The following is an 18,760-nucleotide window of genomic DNA, read 5'->3' as shown; positions in this document are numbered from 1 at the left end:
TTGGATAGTCTACAAGGAATCATGCTGGATCAAGGCAGCTGTATTGATACCTGTTGTACTTTTTGCAGGAAGGTAATTAAACTTTATTATTATTATTATTACTATTACTATTAATTACAAGTGTAACATGTTTTAAGTAAGTTTTCATTCCTTCTACAGCCCTATTACAAATGATACGTGGCTCTGCAGTTCTTTAAGTTGTCACCAGAAGAATCATCAAAGGATCCATTATATCTTTTGAGGGAGATGTCCAATAACGATAACAAAAACTAAAATCAAGTAAAAATGTTTGCTAAAATGCTTGTAATTTTATTATATATTTGGCTTATATAGGGATGCCATGGGATACAAAAGGGGACATTTTGTTTTAATTGCAAAAATAATCATTTCTGCACTAGGCTACTTGATGCTGGGAACTTTTATTTATGTGCTTATCGTTGATGGATCTACATTCAATGCCAATGTATTATCAAGGTACCATTTAAAATTTCCCTTTTATTTAATTTATGTAAAAAAGTGTAAGAGTAAATGCTCATACATAGTTGTAAATGCTCACAGGTGCATGATAGCAACAACAACCGATTTCTATTTTTGTATTGTCATTGTAGCAGTAAGTCTTTGTTTATTATATACTTTCCAACTATAGTGAAAAGGACATTTTTCGACTTTTGTTATAAAAATAATGTTTGATTGCTTCTTTTGATCAGGTGTGGATTGCATATAAGGAATCAAGGTGGATAAGTACTTTCTTTTGGATACTTTCACTTCTATCTTTTTGGAGGGTAAGCATATATAGAAACTAGCTCACTTTCCTTTTTTCACTCTCTTAAGTATATAACTATATGTGGGATGTTGTTTAGATTTACAACTGAAGGAATCATGGTATATTTCCAGGACCCTGAAATCATTTACATTGTCTTATTTTCTCAAAATATTAATTGTTTATGTTGCTTCCAAATACAAGGTATGAAAACTGCAACGGTGGGATGATGCCCTTAAAGCATACACTGCAAAATCTGCTCAAGCAACAAGTCAACGTCTTATCTTGGATGCTACACTAGGTATTATTCAAATATACCATGCCACGGTGTTATAGTATTTATATTATTATCATTTCAAGGTAATTAATTAAAATATTTGTTAATTCTTATGACGAATGAGGAGTCAGTGACAGATGGGTATATATTATATAATCAAAACACTATAATTATAAATATATTTTTTTTTTACTATAAATAAATTATTTGAGTTAAAATGGCATGAATGATTTCAGGTAAATGGGGATGGTAATTTTGAAAATGGCTCCCATATATGTGAACAATATCCATTTTCAGTAAATGAGAAGGTTGTTATTTTTATTTATTTCACTTTTGTTTTCTATGTGAAGATATACTGACAAAAAATACATTACATGACATGATATGTTGGTTGAGTAGCGTTACGTGTTCTAATGGGTGGTGTTAGATGGAATTGTGATGATATACTCTCTAGTTTATATGATCAAAGATTGTCATTGAGAATATCATTGTTGATAGCTTTACAGATAATACTTACCATTTGAATGCGGGTATTCTTGTCATTGTGTTTGTCATTGTTGATATTAGGTAAGTCATATTGTAGTGTATTTATTCCAAATCCCAAATTCTTTGGATGGAGAAAAGGGTAATTTCGTCTTTTACAACTAACATTCCAAGTTTGATTCTTCTAATAATTGTATTAACATATTAATTTTTTGACTTTTATTTGATCAGGTCACAAGAATTATCGGAGCAGGGGTTCAATATTAGTCTTAAAGAAGTATGAAAGGCAAGATTCAACTCTACTTAGTTGGAATTTGATGTTTATCATCTTTGTGTATATCTTTTTAGTTTCTATAGCATTACATTGCATAAGGTGTCCCTTAATAGCAATTTAGTATTATGTTATATAGTTATGGAAAACCTCTTAATAACAATGTACAATTAGATCCCCTTAATATAAATGTATTACAATTTTTTGACATGATGTTTTTGGTATATATTTGTTTACATATGGAACGATTATTTGTATGACATTAAATTTATGCAATGGATTCTATTTTTGTATATGATATTTTATTATCTATTATTAAACATTAAATACAAATTTAATTTGAAAATAAGCAAATCTATAAATAATATTTTTTTTAACATTTAAAATTATGATACGCAAAAATGTGTGTCATCTTCATTTATGACATGGCCTTTCTTGACAGGGGTTTCCTTGATACGCATTGCGTGTCATAAACACGCGCGTCATAAGGTTACGACACGCAAATGCGTGTCGTCTTCCTTTATGACAGGGCCTTCCTTGATACGCATTGCGTGTCATAACCGTGCGTCGTAAATGCGCGTCATAAATGCGCGTCGTAAATGCGCGTCGTCTATAGACGACGCACAAAAGCGCGTCGTCTCTCTTTATGACACGGCCTTCCTTGACACGCATTTGCGCGTCGTCTGAGCGTTTTACGATGCACAATGAGCATCGTAAAAGGCCTTTTTTCTAGTAGTGGATGCGTCCAATCAGGGTATAGGCTGTGTGCTTATGCAGGGAGGAAAAGTTATTGCTTATGCCTCAAGACAACTGAAAGCACACGAAGTCAACTACACAACTCACGACCTGGAGTTAGGAGCAGTGGTCTTCGCACTAAAGATTTGGAGACATTATCTCTACGGGACCAAGTGCACGATCTTCACGGACCATAAAATCCTACAACACATCTTTGATCAGAAGGACTTAAGTATGAGACAACAACGATGGGTAGAGCTGCTCAGTGACTATGAATGCGAAATCCGCTACCATCCCGGCGAGGCCAATGTGGTGGCAGATGCCCTTAGCCGAAAGGAAAGCTCAGGCAACAAGGAGGAGACACTAACAATGACCATCCATTCTCACTTATCCGCACAAATCCAAGAGGCTCAGTTGGAAGCCCTAAAACCAGAGAACGTGTTGAATGAAGACTTGAGGGGAATGGATAAGAATCTTGAGATCAGAGGTGACGGAGTCTATTATTTCATGGATCGAATTGGGACCCCAAAGTTTTCAGGTTTCAGGGAGGTAGTTATGAACAAAGCTCAGAAGACTAGATACTCCGTGCACCCAGGTTCAGATAAGATGTACCTGGATCTCAAGAAACTATATTGGTGGCCAAACATGAAAGCCGAAATCGCTACCTTCATGGGCAAGTGTCTGACTAGCGGCAAGGTGAAGGTCGAATATCAGAAGCCCTCAGGTCTGCTCCAGCAGCCCGAAATACCAGAGTGGAAATGGGAGATGATTTCTATGGATTTCATTAACAAATTACCTAAATCTCCGAGTAGGTGCGATACCATTTGGGTAATTTTTGATCGATTGACAAAATCTGCTCAGTTCCTATCGATCAAAGAAACATTCAAAATGGAAAGACTCACGCGAATCTACATTCAAGAGATAGTCCGACTGCACAGTGTGCCTGTGTCCATTATCTCCGATCGAGATAGCAGGTTTACCTCGAGATTTTGGCAGTCCCTACAGAAGGATCTTGGAACTAAGCTAGACATGACCACGACTTATCATGCTCAGATAGATGGGCAGAGTGAGAGAACTATCCAGACCTTGGAAGACATGTTGAGAGCATGTGTCATCGATTTTGGCAAGTCGTGGGACACTCATTTACCCTTGATCGAGTTTTCGTATAACAACAGTTACCATACCAGTATCAAGGCTGCCCCGTTCGAAGCCCTCTACGATCGCAGGTGTAGATCCCGTCTGTGTGCTGGGCCGTGGTAGGGGACATGCAGCTAGCCAAGGGTCGAGTCCCCGACAATGCTCTCACTGGTCCTGAAATCATCCGTGAAACTTGTCACACCCCAAAACCACGAACGGCGGAAACGTTCAGGGGTGGAGGACGTCATGTACAGTATCACAACAGTGTAATATAATAAACAAGCAACAACATCATCCATTGCATTATAAGTAAAGTTTTAATACATGTGTGTTCTTTCATTATAGTAAGACACCAAAAATATACAATCAAAATAAAAGATGAGAGTTGTCTGCTTCGTCTTCTCAAAACCTGGCCTCCGTACCTCTCTACTGACGACCTGAGAATACAAGTTATTTTGAAAGCGAGTATCAGCTTTAAAGCTGGTGAGTTCATAAGTATATAAGTGTCATTTCTTTGTTTGTGAAAATCTGCTATGAATGCCATGTAAACCTTTAAATGAAGATGTTGAGGTAAGCATGAGAACCCTAGAAAAACCCTTATTTTCTATAAGTATGAAATGTAGTCTTCTACCAAGACTCGAATGTTCTGTATGTATGAAGTGTAGTCTTCTACCAAGACACGAATGTTTTGTATGTAAAATGATAGTTTTTCCTTTCTATTGACTAGTACTATAGCACTTAGTCTAACTCCTTGTTTACGTGAAAGTAATCACAAAATAAAGTAAACAGGGGAAATAAAATCATGTAAGTGTTATTGTCTTGGGTTACCAGGACAAACACGACATCGCTGAAGCGAAAGATAGACCCTATGGAACATCCAAAGAGTGTCCCCTCATCCTCTGTAGCAGCAGCAGGGTGGAAGAAGGGTTAGTCCCTGTATCGATCTCTTAATGCAGATCGTCAACCTAATGATCCTCCGAAGATTCACATCCCATCCATTGTTGCAACAGTGGACAGTGGGATGGTTAGTCCCATCACTGACTACTAAACAAGTGACTACCTTAGACATCCGTAGACGTTCATCGACCACTGGTGCTAATCAGTGAGATTCGGAATGGTAAGTCCCGCCGAAACATCCCATTGAACGGGGATAGGAAAGACAATTTACACAGTAAGTACTAATAAATCATCCTCTTAGTTCTAAGTACAAGTATCCAAGGTAAGTAAATACAGGATAATGCACCTATGAAGAAGTGTTCCTGTATGGTATTCATGTAAGTGTGTTCATGTAACAGGTAAGTATATGTAAACATATTCATGTATCATGAAATCCTAAGCACGTGTACTCATGTATCATGTAAGGTATTGGTATAGACTCATGAATGAACTAACTCTTGTTTGATATCTTCTGACTATCCCTATGATAGCTAACTGGAAAGTATGTGGTTGTTCAAGTATATTTATGCACCCTTTTATACGCCAGGGTGCGGGAAACTGAACGAAGGATGAAAACTATAATCTCTAACATATAAATGAACATATGCGCATAAGTATAGTTTGATCCAAAAAGGTAAAAATACTGGTTTTGCAAGATATCTAGGAGTTTTGAACAATAATTTAAAGTGACTTGAAGTCATTATACATTTCAAAACTAATACTTCTGTTATCCAAGTATTTTAAGATGGAAAACCATTTCATGTGACACCTTTTGAAATATGTGAAATTTACTGAGTGAAAACACAGTTATAAAATACATAAAATTGATTTAATAACATATTGTTTTCTACTCGTATTCCCCCCCCCATTAAAGCATTTAAAATTCTTTAAAACATTGATTAAGGGGTATGAACTCACCTGTAGTTGGTGATTGGAATGATCTGAACAGTATAGGATGGGTAGGTGTCAAGCGAGGACTTGTGCACACACTACGATCCTAATGAACATATAATCACACATATATGCACTCAATTAGACTCAAAAGACTAATTGATAATTTTTAAGACATCCTAGACATAAATAACACTTTATATAAGTGTTTTAAGCCTCAAGGACTTCATCTAAGCTATTGTGGGACATGGTACTTGAGTTTAGGGTTTCCAAAGGACCCTACAAGAGAGTTTACTCTCCTTAAACCATCACACATGGAGTTTACGGTTGTAAACTCTTAAGTTTACGGCCGTAAACTCCCAAACATGTGTCTTTGGTGTGTTTTGAAGTCCCAATTGCTTTCTATAATTATTCTAACTTAGTGGCTATGTCCTTGGAAGGGTTTAAGGTCTAGAAGTACTCCAAATAGGAGTTTACGGCCTCAAGGCCATTTCCCCTTGGATTTTACGGCCGTAAACTCCCTTAGGGTGTTTCCTTTGTTGCTTTCAAGCCTCTTGCACTTGTGGGATATGTTCTAGACTTTTATTCCTAGCATATGAAGGCATCAGGCACACCTTAGTGCCCTTTTTAGGAGTTTACGGCCCAAGAACCATGTCTTGGCCGTAAACTCACTTGGTTAAGTGATTTTGGTGTGGTTTGGTCCTTCCATTTAGTGGGTACAATTTCTTGTAAAGGTTTAGGGCTTTAGGTGATGTGATGTGTTTAAGACCTTAAGCTACTTGGGAAAATAACCTAGATGAAAGCCATAAAGTCCTTAAGTCCTCAAATCACCATTTAGGGTTAGGAAATGGAGTTTACGGCCCTAATAGAGTTCTGGGTCGTAAACTCCCAATCTTGGATGGATTTGTGTGTGTTTTCTTGTCCCTAACATGCATACCTAATGGTCTAAGGCTTTATCCTAACACAAGAGTCGGTTTTGGCTTCGTTTAGGGAGTTTACCGCCCAAGAACACCTTGGGGAGTGAACTCCTAGATCTAATGATTTAGCCATCTAAATCATGTTTTAAGCATCTAATATGTATTCTAACACTACTAGAAAGAGTTACTCACAATCTGGGATAAAAACCCGAAGATCTGTCAGAGAGAAAATGGCTTTTCTCTAGCTGAAATTGTGAATAATGAATTAATTTAATTCAGAAAACTATTTATAGTCCTGAAATATTTTGACAGAAAATATTTTTATTCTCGAACTTGGACTGTAACATTATGAAACTTGAAATGTTCAAATTTCACAAACCCAGGAGTATCCACTCTGCTGATATCTCCTAAAGTGTAAACCCTAATGTACACAAACTTGTTCGGAAAAGTCTGAAAGTCACTGAAATTGGATTGGCTTCTATTGAATAGATTTTTTTCGTATAAATGGAAATTTCGGGTTGTCACCTCATCCCCCCGTTAGAAGGAATTTCGTCCTAAAGTTAGAATTTAAGCAAGTAAGAAAGTACACATAATTAAGCGAAACGATGAGGGTATTTCAGTTTCATCTGATCCTCTCGTTCCCAAGTGAATTCCGGTCCATGCTTTGCGTTCCAGCGCACCTTCACTATCGGGATACGGCTCTGCTTTGTTTGCTTGAACTCTCGGTCGATGATCTCTACTGGTTCCTCCACGAAGTTGAGGCTCTCGTTGATCCCGATCTCGTCGAGTGGAATAACAAGAGTCTCGTCGGATAGGCACTTTTTCAAGTTTGACACGTGGAAGGTAGGATGTACGTTACTGAGTTCTTTCAGTAGATTGAGCTTTTAAGCCACAGGGCCGATTCTTGTGAGAATCTCGAAAGGCCCTATGTATCTTGGATTGAGCTTCCCACGCTTTCCAAAGCGTATCAGTCCCTTCCAGGGTGAGACTTTCAGTAGGACTCGGTCGCCTACCTGGAACTCCAATGGTTTCCTACGCTTGTCGGCGTAGCTTTTCTGTCGGTCTCTAGAGGCTTTTAATCGTTCACGAATTTGAACGATCTTCTCTATCGTTTCCCGAATGATCTCCGGACCCGTGAGAGTGCTTTCGGGAACTCGTCCCTTAGCTAACTGGGTATCACCTACTTTAGCCCAGCACAGAGGGGATCTGCACTTTTGGCCATAGAGGGCCTCAAATGGAGTTGCCTTTATGCTCGTGTGATAATTATTGTTGTAGGAAAATTCAACAAGGGGTAGATGAGTATCCCAAGCTTTTCCAAAGTCTATCACACAGGCGCGCAACATATCTTCTAAGGTTTGGATAGTTCTCTCACTTTGCCCGTCGGTCTGTGGATAGTAGGCTGTACTCATGTCCAGCATAGTTCATAGGGAACTTTGTAATGACTGCCAGAACCTCGAAGTGAATCTACTATCTCGGTCTGAGATGATAGATAAAGGAATACCGTGCAGTCTTACAATCTCCCTAATGTAAGTTCTGGTAAGTTTCTCCATCTTGTCTGTTTCCTTGATCGGTAGGAAGTGTGTAGACTTGGTCAGTCTATCGACGATGACCCATATGGAATCAAGTCCACCTGTCGTCTTGGGCAACTTGGTTATGAAGTCCATAGTGATCCGCTCCCACTTCCATTCTGGTATCTCCAGTTGTTGTAGAAGACCGGAGGGTTTCTGGTATTCAACCTTGACCTTTGCGCAAGTAAGGCATTTACTCACGAAGGTAGCAATATCTGCTTTCATGTTAGGCCACCAGTATAACTTTTTAAGATCCAGATACATCTTATCTGAACCTGGGTGGACGGAATAACGAGTGTTGTGAGCTTCAGTCATGACAAAAGTCTCTGAAGCCACCGTGTTTCGGTGTCCAGATCCGATTCATGAGGTATAAGGCTCCGCCACCCTTGACTTCCAAGTTCTTATCCATCCCTCTAAGGGATTCACCCGCCACGTTTTCAGGTTTCAAAGCGTCGAGCTGAGCCTCCTTTATTTGTGTGGACAAGTGCGAATGGATAGTTAGAGTCAAAGATTTGACTCTACGACCAGTATATTCTTTCTGACTTAGGGCGTCGTCTACTACATTGGCGTTACCCGGATGATAACGAATTTCGCATTCGTAATCACTAAGTAGCTCGACCCATCGTCGTTGTCTCATATTGAGCTCTTTCTGGTCGAAAATGTGTTGTAGCCTCTTATGGTCTGTAAAGATCGTACTTTTGGTACCGTATACGTAATGTCGCTAGATCTTCAGAGCAAACACAACTGCTCCTAGCTCAAGATCGTGGGTTGTGTAGTTAACCTCATGTGTCTTCAGCTGTCTCGAGGCATAGGCTATGACTTTACCTCGCTGCATCAGAACACATCCGAGTCCTTGATTGGATGCATCGAAATAGACAATGAAGTCTTCTATTCCTTCAGGAAGGGATAGTACCGGGGCGGTGCACAACTCGATTGAGTGTTTTGAATGCTCTTTCCTGTTTCTCCTCCCAGTCGAAGGCCACGCCTTTCTGGGTCAGAGTTGTAAGAGGTTTCGCTATGCTGGAGAAGTTATGAATGAACCTGCGATAGTAGCCAACTAGACCTAGAAATTGACGAATTTCAGTAGGTGTCTTTGGTGCTGACCAGTTGTCGATGGCCTTAATTTTGGAAGGGTCCACGTGTATACCTTCTTCGCTAACCACATGGCCCAAAAATTCGACTCGCCGAATCCAAAATTCGCTCTTCGAGAACTTTGCGTAGAGCTTCTCCGTTCGCAATGTTTCTAAGATTTTACGGAGATGTTAACCATGCTCCTCCTTACTTCGAGAGTACATGAGTATGTCATCAATGAAGACGATGACGAACTGATCCAAGTAAGGACGACACACCCTATTCATCAGATCCATGAATACTGCGGGCGCGTTAGTTAATCCGAATGGCATCACTACAAACTCGTAGTGCCCATAACGAGTTCGGAAGGCTGTCTTGGGAACATCTTCCTCTAACACTCGTAGTTGGTGGTATCCGGATCGCAGATATATCTTCGAGAAGTAGTTGGCTCCTTGAAGTTGATCAAATAAATCGTCAATGCGGGGCAAGGGATAACGATTTTTAATGGTAAGCTTGTTGAGTTCTCTATAGTCGATGCACATGCGAAACGATCCATCTTTCTTCTTGACGAACAAGACCGGTGCTCCCCATGGTGGGAAGCTTGGTCGAATGAATCCCTTCTTGAGAAGTTCGTTAAGTTGACTAGAAAGTTCCTGCATTTCAGCCGGTGCAAGACGATAAGGAGATTTTACTACGGGAGTAGCCCCTGGCACTAAGTCGATTCTGAACTCGACTTGGCGTTGTGGTGGTAAACCGGGAAGTTCTTCTGGGAATATGTCGGGAAAGTCGCGTACTTCTGGGATTTTCTGGATGTCTTTCTGTTCTTGGCTGGTATCGACGACATGTGCGAGAAATGCATGGTACTCCTTCCGCAAGCACTTCTGTGCTTGAATGCACGAAATGATGCGAAGGCTCGTACTAGGTTTGTCGCCGTAGATAATTAAAGTTTCATTGTTAGGAAGGTTAAGACGAACTGCTTTTTCGAAGCACATAATGTCGGCACGTAGAAGACTCAACCAATCCATACCGATGATAACGTCGAAACATTTAATGGTAACTGGCATGAGATCTATCTTGAAAGTATGGCTATCTAAAGTTAAGGTACAACCTACGTATATGCAGTTTGTACTCTCTATTCTCCCGTTAGCCATTTCTACTGTGAATGAACTATCTAATGCACATGGTTTTTGTTTAAGCAAATGTGCGAATTTGTGACTTACAAAATTTTTCTCGGCTCCACTATCGAAAAGTATGCAAGCATAAGAGTTATTGAGGAGGAACGTACCAGTAACTATCGTTGGATCAACTACTGCTTCCTCGTGGCCTAGAGCCATAACTCTTCCCACTCCTCCAGCCATCTTTGCTTTAGGGCAGTTCCTCTTGTAGTGTCCCACTTCGCCACATCCGTAACAAGCTTGGCCCATACCGGCATTATGAACCTGAGCAGCTTGAGTTGTTGGAGTTTTACAGAAGCGGACGGTGTGTCCCTTCTTGTTGCAGTTAGAGCACTGCATCTCCCTGCAAGGTCCGAGGTGATGGAAGTTGCACTTGGTGCACTTCGGGAGGGTTCCAGCATATGCTCTTGCTGGTAAGAGGTTGGCAGGGGCAACAGGAGTAACTGTGGCAGCATTGATTGCCACAAGTTGTTGTTTCTTGGAGGACCCTGTGAGGCCCCTCTTTTCCTCTTATTCCACCCCTTCTTGTCATTGTCGGGGTTGGACTTTTGTGGTACAGGGGTAGGGATTGCTATGTTCTGAGGTTTCCGGTGATCGATAAGAGATTGTGCCAGTTCTTTGGCACTATCAAAAGTAATAGGCCTGGAAGCGATCACACTTGACTGGACGTGGGGCGACAGTCCCCAGATATACCTCTCGATCTTTTTTCTCTGGAGAGCAACCATGTCGGGGCATAAGTTTGCCAAATCACAAAACCTATTTGTGTAGGTAGTGATGTCGGATCCAACCATTTGTAGACCCCAGAATTCTTGCTCGAGTTTTTGTACTTCGCCTCGAGGACAGTATTCTTTCATGAGAATTTCTTTCAATTTTTCCCAGCTGATGGAATACACCACAACCAGAGTTAGATAGTTAACATGGATGTTCCACCATGTTAGCGCTCGGTCATAGAAGGTACAAGCTGCGAACTTGACCTTGCTGCCTTCTTGGCATGCATAGATCTCGAAGACAGATTCCATCTTCTCGATCCATTGTCTCAACACCATAACACCCCCAGTTCCATTGAAGCTGCGGGGTTTGGCGTTAGTGAAGTCCTTGTAAGTGCATTCCCGAGGGTGTCCATGGCTTTCGCCGTGGTTCGAGGGTAGTGCACCTGTTCCTGATCCACTAGGGGCAGGAGCGTTGATTGCTGACACAGCAGCTGCAACTGCTGCTGTGAAAGCTGCCTGGAACATAGTGGCATCAAAAGGATTTGGGGGTTGAAGAGGTACAGGTGGTGGTGGAGGTGGTGGTATTGGTGCTGCGTTGTTTGGGTTCCTCGTTGGATTCCTATGTGGCGGCATCTTTAACTATACGTTTAAAAGATGACGACATGGATAAGAATATATGATAAATGAATGTGTCTCATGGACTAAATCCCCATAGTCCAACAACAGAAAGAATAGCATGACTAAATGACGAAGATAGCATTTGGATAATAACTCCATAAGATTCGATATCTGTCAATAATACTGCAATTACAGATGTAACAAGTTCAGGAAAGATGCCCTAGAAGTAGGCCTTACATCAACCAAGATGGAAAATTTTGACAGACTTAAGATTAGATAAAGACCTAACAGGTCTAAGATTTATACAAACAGGAAATTAGACCAAAGTTTTACATAAACTAGGTTATATCCAAAAGATGAGATGACAATATTCTATCGGCGACGAGAACTACTAGCATGAGTCCTCGATCCCGACACTAGATGTTCGATGTCCCTTATACGCCTGTCCGACCTTGCTTTTTGACCTCGAAGTTCTCTAACTTCAGCTCGGGTTTCAGCAAGTTCCCTTTGCAGATTTGCATCGCGGACCAGAGTCCTTTCATGAGCAGATTCTAGTTGGCGAATGTGGACAGTGTTAACACTAGAGTTGGCGTCAACTTCCAAAACTTGATTGATAGTCGCTTGAGCCATTATCGTGTTCTGAGAAATCCTACGCACCATGATTGGTAGGACTCTATCAGCAAAACCTCCATCAGTGAGGTTGTAGAAACTTCGGTCGCCATTGTAAGGAATGGGCTGACCTTGTTCCTGACTCCATTCAGTCAAGTTAATGGCCCACAAGGGTGTGGGTCCTTGAAACACAGGGCGAGGGTTTAGGTTTGGGTTTTGAGCAGCTGGGGGTAGGTTGTTGACTTCTGGCTCCGAGTCAGAACTATCGGAAAAGCCCTCAGCATGGTGATCATCCAAATAGATTGGGTGATCATCTCCTGGCTCTGCCTCTAGCCAACCATCATTGCCTTGATTCGGGAAGTACGGATCGCCATGGTGAAATCCAGCCATTTTAATCTACGCGAGAAAAGGGATATAAGAAATAGCTAAGATAGACGAACTACTATGATAATTACAGTAAGATCAAATATCCATATGGTATTCCTTTATGGTTGTGTTGGTAAGTTTTTAGACTTGTTGCCACATCACAACCATAATTGGGCATATTCTAATCACTCCTCTGACCAGCATAGTTGATCAGGCTATGCCATTCCCAAGACTGACTATATATCCCCAGGCTTACTTGTCATATTCAACAATCGTAATACTTTTTTTCTTGTCGTTGTGACACTGATTTTAGATGAATGCAGGCACGTATACTTACTTAAATATTTTATTATTTAAAAGTATAACTCTGAGACAGAGTGTTTTAATCCCATGTATTTATAGTTAGTATATCTTTTATGGGTTGATATACTTAATTCACTATAAACAATGCTCTGATACTAATCTATCACACCCCAAAACCACGAACGGCGTAAACGTTCAGGGGTGGAGGACGTCATGTACAGTATCACAACAGTGTAATATAATAAACAAGCAACAACATCATCCATTGCATTATAAGTAAAGTTTTAATACATGTGTGTTCTTTCATTGTATTAAGACACCAAAAATATACAATCAAAATAAAAGACGAGACTTGTCTGCTCCGTCTTCTCAAAACCTGGCCTCCGTACCTGTCTACTGACGACCTGAGAATACAAGTTATTTTGAAAGCAAGTGTCAGCTTTAAAGCTGGTGAGTTCATAAGTATATAAGTGTCATTTCTTTGTTTGTGAAAATCTGCTATGAATGCCATGTAAACCTTTAAATGAAGATGTTGAGGTAGGTATGAAATCCCTAGAATAACCCTCATTTTCTATAAGGATGAAATGTAGTCTTCTACCAAGACTCGAATGTTCTGTATGTATGAAGTGTAGTCTTCTACCAAGACACGAATGTTTTGTATGTAAAATTATAGTTTTTCCCTTATGTTGACTAGTATTAGAGCACTTATTCTAACTCCTCGTTTACGTGAAAGTAATCACAAAATAAAGTAAACAGGGGAAATAAAATCATGTAAGTGTTATTGTCTTGGGTTACCAGGACAAACACAACATCGTTGAAGCGAAAGATAGACCCTATGGGACATCCGAAGAGTGTCCCCTCATCCTCTATAGCAGCAGCAGGGTGGAAGGAGGGCTAGTCCCTGTATCGATCTCTTAATGCAGATCGTCAACCTAATGATCCTCCGAAGATTCACATCTCATCCACTGTTGCAACAGTGGACAGTGGGATGGTTAGTCCCGTCACTGACTACTAAACAAGTGACTACCTTAGACATCCGTAGACGTTCATCGACCACTGGTGCTAATCAGTGAGATTCGGAATGGTAAGTCCCGCCGAAACATCCCATTGAACGGGGATAGGAAAGACAATTTACACAGTAACTACTAATAAATCATCCTATTAGTTCTAAGTACAAGTATCCAAGGTAAGTAAATACAGGATAATGCACCTATGAAGAAGTGTTCCTGTATGGTATTCATGTAAGTGTGTTCATGTAACAGGTAAGTATATGTAAACATATTCATGTATCATGAAATCCTAAGTACGTGTACTCATGTATCATGTAAGGTATTGGTATAGACTCATGAATGAACTGACTCTTGTTTGATATCTTCCGACTATCCCTATGATAGCTAACTGGAAAGTATGTGGTTGTTCAAGTAGATTTATGCACCCTTTTATACGCCAGGGTGCGAGAAACTGAACGAAGGATGAAAACTATAATCTCTAACATATAAATGAACATATGTGCATAAGTATAGTTTGATTCAAAAAGGTAAAAGTACTGGTTTTGCAAGATATCTAGGAGTTTTGAACAATAATTTAAAGTGACTTGAAGTCATTATATATTTCAAAACTAATACTTCTGTTATCCAAGTATTTTAAGATGGAAAACCATTTCATGTGACACCTTTTGAAATATGTGAAATTTACTGAGTGAAAACACAGTTATAAAATACATAAAATTGATTTAATAACATATTGTTTTCTACTCGTATTCCCCCCCATTAAAGCATTTAAAATCCTTTAAAACATTGATTAAGGGGTATGAAACTCACCTGTAGTTGGTGATTGGAATGATCCGAACGATATAGGATGGCTAGGTGTCAAGCGAGGACTTGTGCACACACTACGATCCTAATGAACATATAATCACACATATATGCACTCAATTAGACTCAAAAGACTAATTGATAATTTTTAAGACATCCTAGACATAGATAACACTTTATATAAGTGTTTTAAGCCGCAAGGACTTCATCTAAGCTATTGTGGGACAGGGTACTTGAGTTTAGGGTTTCCAAAGGACCCTACAAGAGAGTTTACTCTCCTTAAACCATCACACATGGAGTTTACGGTTGTAAACTCTTGAGTTTACAGTCGTAAACTCCCAAACAAGTGTGTTTGGTGTGTTTTGAAGTCCCAATTGCTTTCTAGAATTATTCTAACTTAGTGGCTATGTCCTTGGAAGGGTTTTGTCACACCCCAAAACCACGAACGGCGGAAACGTTCAGGGGTGGAGGACGTCATGTACAGTATCACAACAGTGTAATATAATAAACAAGCAACAACATCATCCATTGCATTATAAGTAAGGTTTTATACATGTGTGTTCTTTCATTGTAATAAGACACCAAAAATATACAATCAAAATAAAAGACGAGACTTGACTGCTCCGTCTTCTCAAAACCTGGCCTCCGTACCTGTCTACTGGTGACCTGAGAATACAAGTTATTTTGAAAGCGAGTATCAGCTTTAAAGCTGGTGAATTCATAAGTATATAAGTGTCGTTGCCTTGTATGTGAAAATCTGTTATGAAGGCCATGAAAATCGTTAAATGAAAATGTTGATGTAAGTATGAAATCCCTAGAAAAACCCTTATTTTCTATAAGTATGAAATGTAGTCTTCTACCAAGGCCCGAATGTTTTGTAAGTATGAAGTGCAGTCTTCTACCAAGACCCGATTGTTTTGTAAGTATGAAGTGTAGTCTTCTACCAAGACCCGAATGTTTTGTAATTATGAAGTGTAGTCTTCTACCAAGACCCGAAGGTTCTGTTTGTAAAATGATAGTTTTTCCTTTGTGTAGACTAGTACTAAAAGTGCTTAGTCTAACTCATCGTTTATGTGAATGTGTCACAAAATAAAGTAAACAGGAAAAATATAATATTGTAAGTGTTGTCACTAGGTACTAGGATCAACACAACATCGCATTAAGCGAAATGTACAACCTAATGAACATCCAAAGATTGTCCAATTGTCCTCTGTAGCAGCAGCAGGTGGGTGGAAGGGTTAGTCCCAAATCGATTTCCTAATATAAGTAGTAACCTTAGACCTCCGAAGATGGTCATCGACCACTGGTGCTAAAGAGTGGGGTTCAGAATGGTAAGTCCCGTCTAGTTATTCCCATTGAACCGGGATAAAGAAGATAATTTACACAATATGTACTACTAAATCATCCTCATAGTCCTAAGTACAAGTATCTAGGTAAGTGAATACAGGATAATGCACCTATGTGAAAGTGTTCCTGTATGGTATTCATGTATGTGTGTCCATGTAACAGGTAAGTATATGTAAACATATTCATGTATCAAGTAAACATCTGTAAGTACTCATGTATCAGGTAATGTACTAGTATAGACTCATGAATGAATTGACTCTTGTGTGACTCCTTGTAATAGAAGTAATTTTTGATATCTTCCCATTATCCCTATGATAATCTACTGTAATATAAATAGTTGATCATGTAAGTTTACACACTCTTACTACTCAAGGGTGTGAGAAACTAAATGAAAGATGCAAACTGTAACATTAATACATATATATAAGAATATAAGTGTATATGCATAGTTTAGTTCAAGAATGAAAAATGGTTTTGTAAGACATCTTATGGGTTTTGAAGAATAAATAACAATGACTTGATGTCATTTGAATAAACATTTCAAAAGTAAAACATTTGGTAACAATGTGCTTTTAGGATGTAAAACCATTTCATGCATCACATTTTGTAGCATGTGAAATCTGGTAAATGACAAACATAGTTATAAAATACATATCAATGATTTAATAACATGTTTGGTTGTACTTGTATTCCCCCCCCCCCCATTAAAGCATTTAAAATCATTTAAAACATTGATTAGGCGTATGAACTCACCTGTAGTTGGTGATTGGGATGAACTGAACGGTATCGGATTGCTAGGTGTCAAGCGAGGACTTGTGCACACACTACGATCCTAATGAACATATAATCACACATATATGCACTCAATTAGACACAAAAGACCCTATATGAGAGTTTACTCTCCTTAAACCATCACACATGGAGTTTACGGTTGTAAAATATTGAGTCTATGGCCGTAAACTCCCAAACATGTGTGTTTGGTGTGTTTTGAAGTCAAAATGCTTTCTAGAATTATTCTAACCTAGTGGCTATGTTCTTGGAAGGGTTTAAGGTCTAGAAGTACTCCAAATAGGAGTTTACAGCCTCAAGGTCATTTCCCCTTGGAGTTTACGGTCGTAAACTCCCTTGGGGTGATTCCTTGGTTGCTTTCAAGCCTCTTGTACTAGTGGGATGTGTTCTAGACTTTTAATCCTAGCATTTGAAGGCATTAGGCACCACTTAGTGCCCTTTTTAGGAGTTTACGGCCCAAGAACCATGTCCTGGCCGCAAAATCACTTGCTTAAGTGATTTTGGTGTGGTTTGGTCCTTCCATTTAGTGGGTACAATTTCTTGTAAAGGTCTAGGGCTTTAGGTGTCATGAAAACACCCTTTGTGATCATTTACATGGAGTTTACGGCCTAGGAGAGTTCTGGGCCGTAATCTCACTTTCATTTGTGTCATTTGATGTGTTTAAGACCTTAAGCTACTTGGGAAAATAACCTAGATGCAAGCCTTAAAGTCCTTAAGTCCTGAAATCACCATTTAGGGCTAGGAAATGGAGTTTACGGCCTAAGAGAGTTCTGGGCCGTAAACTCCCAATCTTGGGAGGTTTTGTGTGTGTTTTCAAGTCCCTAACATGTATACCTAATGTTGTAAGGCCTTATCCTAGCACCAATGTCAGTTTTGGCTTTGTTTCGGGAGTTTACCGCCCAAGAACACCTTGGGGAGTGAACTCCTAGATCTAATGATTTAGCCATCTAAATCATGTTTTAAGCATCTATTATGTATTCTAACACTACTAGAAAGAGTTAGTCACAATCTGGGATAAAAACCCGAAGATCTGTCAGAGAGAAAATGGCTTTTCTCTAGCTGGATTTGTGAATAATGAATTAATTTAATTCAGAAAACTATTTATAGTCCTGAAATATTTTGACAGAAAATATTTTTATTCTCGAACTTGGACTGTAACATTATGAAACTTGAAATGTCCAAATTTCACAAACTCAAGAGCATCCACTCTCTTGATATCTCCTAAAGTGTAAACCCTAAAGTACACAAACTTGTTCGGAAAAGTCTGAAAATCACTGAAATTGGATTGACTTCTATTGAATAGATATTTTTCGTACAAATGGAAATTTCGGGTTGTCACATCATCCCCCCGTTAGAAGGAATTTTGTCCCGAAATTAGAATTTAAGCAAGTAAGAAATTACAAATAACTAAGAAAAAAGGTGAGGGTATTTCAGTTTCATTTGATCCTCACGTTCCCAAGTGAATTCCGGTCCACGCTTTGCGTTCCAGCGCACCTTCACTATCAGGATACGGCTCTGCTTTGTTTGCTTGAGTCTCGGTCCATGATCTCTACTGGTTCTTCCACGAAGTTGAGGCTCTCGTTGATCTCGATCTCGTCGAGTGGAATAACAAGAGTCTCGTCGGATAGGCACTTTTTCAAGTTTGACACGTGGAAGGTAGGATGTACGTTACTGAGTTCTTTCGGTAGATTGAGTTTGTAAGCCACAGGGCCGATTCTTGTGAGAATCTCGAAAGGCCCTATGTATCTTGGATTGAGCTTCCCACGCTTTCCAAAGCATATCAATCCCTTCCAGGGTGAGACTTTCAATAGGACTCGGTCGCCCACCTGGAACTCCAATGGTTTCCTACGCTTGTCGGCGTAGCTTTTCTGTCAGTCTCTAGAGACTTTTAGTCGTTCATGAATTTGAACGATCTTCTCTGTCGTTTCCCGAATGATCTCCGGACCCGTGAGAGTGCTTTCAGGAACTCGTCCCTTAGCTAAT

The sequence above is a fragment of the Lactuca serriola genome, chromosome 2 (assembly GCF_051521515.1).
Source record: "Lactuca serriola cultivar US96UC23 chromosome 2, Lser_US96UC23_V15, whole genome shotgun sequence".
Taxonomy (NCBI): Eukaryota; Viridiplantae; Streptophyta; class Magnoliopsida; order Asterales; family Asteraceae; genus Lactuca; species Lactuca serriola.
Note: the sequence above shows the minus strand (reverse complement) of the source record.